Source organism: Triticum dicoccoides, chromosome 7B (assembly GCF_002162155.2).
Source record: "Triticum dicoccoides isolate Atlit2015 ecotype Zavitan chromosome 7B, WEW_v2.0, whole genome shotgun sequence".
Lineage (NCBI taxonomy): Eukaryota > Viridiplantae > Streptophyta > Magnoliopsida > Poales > Poaceae > Triticum > Triticum dicoccoides.
In genome coordinates, this window is record NC_041393.1 from 224,438,935 (window position 1) to 224,442,431 (window position 3,497).

Here is a 3,497-nt window from a genome sequence, read left to right on the forward strand (position 1 = left end):
GACATGTCACTTCTCAATCCTTTTCAAGAAGAATAAGTAGTATGAGAAATCCATTGCTAGTCATCAATTTAATTTGATGAAGGTTAAGCATACAATAAATCTTACTCTTTCCCCGAAGTGAGTAATCCCTTCCTTCAGAGTTTGTTCTTGATGAATAAATTCTAGTTCCAAGTGTTTTCATCTTTTCTTTTCCGGAGTTCAAATTTCCTCGGCCATTCCATCGGAACCTCCATCTAAATCATCGTAAGGCTCATATTATTCTTTCACCCTTCATTTCTATCTCATCATCCTTTTGTCACCGGAGTTCTTGATGGTGGTTATTCACGATTTAATTCATTCTTCAAGTTTTCATCAAGATTTTGTTGGTGGAGTTCAAGTATCTTTTCTTCTTGCGTCTCGAAGTGTAATTAAGTATCTGTATTCTTTTAAAGTGAAGTTTTGCATTTGTTCGTTCTTCTCAGCTATCCAATCATTTCCGTTTGTGGCCGGTTATCACCTCATGATCTTGAGATGTTACCTATAAGACCACAACACGCTTATTCTTTTCGTTGTTGATTTTCTCAACAACTTCGTTCAATCCTTCCTTCTAAGTTCTTTTCATTCAACTCTTTCAAATCTTTCCGGAGGTTTTGTGTCATGTCTTCATCAAGTATCATTCCATCCTCTCTAGTTCATGTCCTAATCCTTCCATTTTCTGCCGGAGTGCTGCCTAAATCCTTTCAGTCTTATTCGTTTCTTATCTCATTCTAACCGGAGTGGTTTCATAGTCTATCTGATTCTGTGAGCTTTCGATTCTCGTCATTCTCGTCATTCCTCTTTTCTTCTCGAGTGCTCTCGATTCTTTGCTTCTTCTCTTGAGTTCTTGTTTCACCTATTCCTTTTTCTCTTCCATCTCGGTCCTAAGATCTCGGGACGAGATCTCTTGTTAGTGGAGGAGTGTTGTAACACCCCGGATCTGATGCGCCAGGTGTCTGCTAGTTATTCGCCATCTTTGCCATGTCATCTGCTTGTGTGTTGAATTTTGCCAGGTCATCATGTGCATCTCATTTTGCATACGTGTTCGCCTCATGCATCCGAGCACTTTCCCCGTTGTCCGTTTTGCAATCCGGCACTCCTATGTCCTCCGGCGTCCCCCTTTTGTCTCTTGTTGTGAGTGGGTATTAAACGTTCTCGGAATGGACTGAGGTTTGCCAAGCGGCCTTGGTATAGCACCGGTAGACCGCCTGTCAAGTTTCGTGCCATTTGGAGTCCGTTTGATACTCCAACGGTTAACCGGGTAACCGTAAAGGCCTCTTTTGTTTGCAGCCCAACACCCCTCCAAAGTGGCCCAAAACCCATCCTAACCCCCTCCATGCTCTCGGTCGTTCGATCACGATCGTGTGGCGAAAACTACACCTCATTTGGACTCTCCTAGCTACCAGAATCTATAAATTAGCCCCTCCCCCCGAAATTCGCGGATGAATTCCACCCTAACCCTAGCCCCGCTCCCTCTCCGCCGCCGGACACGTCCGCCCGGCGACCGGACGCGTCCGCCCCGCTCCCCCCGTCCAATCGTGGCCTGCCACATGGCTGCGCCCCGCCCCCGTGCCGCCGGCCTACCGGGCCCGCCTCCGGCCCTCCCCGGCCTGGGATGCCACCGCCCCGCGGGCGCCCGAGCCCTGCGCCGCCGGATCCCGCCATCTTCCGATTGCAGCCGCCGAGCCGGACCACTGCACGCCACCCGCCGCCTCTCGCCTCCACGCCGGTGCCCCGTCTCCCTCGCCAGACCCCGCTGCCGCGGAGCTCCGTCCACGCCGCGCCCCTGCGCCGGCCACCGGAGTTGCGGCCGATCGCGCCGCCCTGGTCAGCGCCCCGCCGGCCGCCGCCTCCGTTCGTCTCCACCGCGCCGCCCCGTCGTCTGGTGCCCCTCCGCCACGCTACCCGAGCCCCTCCACCGCCATCCCCGTGAGGCCCCGCGCCGGATCCAGCGAGATCCGGCCGGAGGAGGTCGCCCCGGGCCCTTCCTCTCCATCTCCGGCGAAGATCGGGCGAGATCCGCCGCCGCATCGAATTCCATGCAACTGGAGGTTGACCCCGATTTTGCCAAAGTCCCCGAATTATTTGCATTTGGTCCCCTGTTCATCGCATCATAACTTGCTGCATATAGCTCCATTTCATGCATATAATATATCAAAATGTTCGGTGAGAGATGCTCTACATTTCATTCCATTGCACCATGTTCATTTGAGCACATCTTGATGCCCGAATCATCGTTGCAAGGGTGCTATATGATGTTAATCTGCTGAAACTGTTATAACTTGATGTTTTGTCATTTTTGTTGCATTTGATGTGTGCATCTTATGAGCATGAGCTCTACATGTGTTTTGAACTATGACATGCCATCTTTACAGTGGTTCCATCCATGTATTTTTGTGAGTCTTGTAGTGAGTGCATCAAGCTTGTTAAGTAGGGTACTTGTTGTTGCTGTTTTGCTAGGCTGAATCTGTTACATCATGATGCTATGTAAACCTGCTGATACAAGTCATTCTACGCATAATCTAGAGATGTTCACTAAGGATGTTTTGATACACATGTCATGCTCTATCCATCCACGCCCCTGGTTGCGTTTATAGCCTACTGTAGCTTGTTGTAATCTTGTTCTCAAATTGCTAAATAATTTTGTTGTCAGCCTATTAACATGAAGTTCAGTTTGTGTCATGTGTTTTGCTAGTGATCCATGCACCCTATGAACTTTCTCTTGCCATTCTTGGATTCATAAATGTGTCTTGTTACTGATGGTTACCTTGTCATGCCATGTATTGCTCTGTGGTGAGTGTTACAAGCTCACCAACATGCCTACTTATCGTTGTTCCTCCCATGTTGGAATCTGTCATATAACTTGCCATGTTTACATGGGTGCCATCCTATCTTCTAATACTTTTTGGCTCATGGACAATAAAGGACTTTTGTTCTATGCAATTAGTAGATTCATGCCATACCTTTGTTTGCCATGATAAGTTCCTGTAGCATGTTGTTTGATAGCTCTAAACGTTGCAACCTGATGTTATTTCTGCAAAGTCTGAAACTGTTACTATTTGCAATCTTGCCATGTCTTTTTGAGCATGTTCTAGTGATTTCTGGAGATAGCTCAGTGTTCATGTTTTGTAATGCTTTACCTGTACATCATGCCCATGCCTTTTGTTATCATGTTGAGTTGCTGTAGCATATTGTTTTGATGCTTGCTAGATGCCTAGTTGCTGTTTTGGACAGCTTGTCCTTTAAACTTGTATAGTGTGTGTGTGTGTTGAACCGTTGCTCCGTTTAGAGTGTGCTTTATATGAAACTTGCTTGACTTTGCATGTAGTTTCACATTATCATGTTGAATCCTTTTTTTGAGGTGTTTGCTTGATGTTTGTATGCATTTTGCATCAATGTCATGTTTAACTTGTTTTGCTCATATCTTCTAGGCCGTAGCTCCGAACTAAATGAACTTTATATGTAACTTAACTAGAATCTCG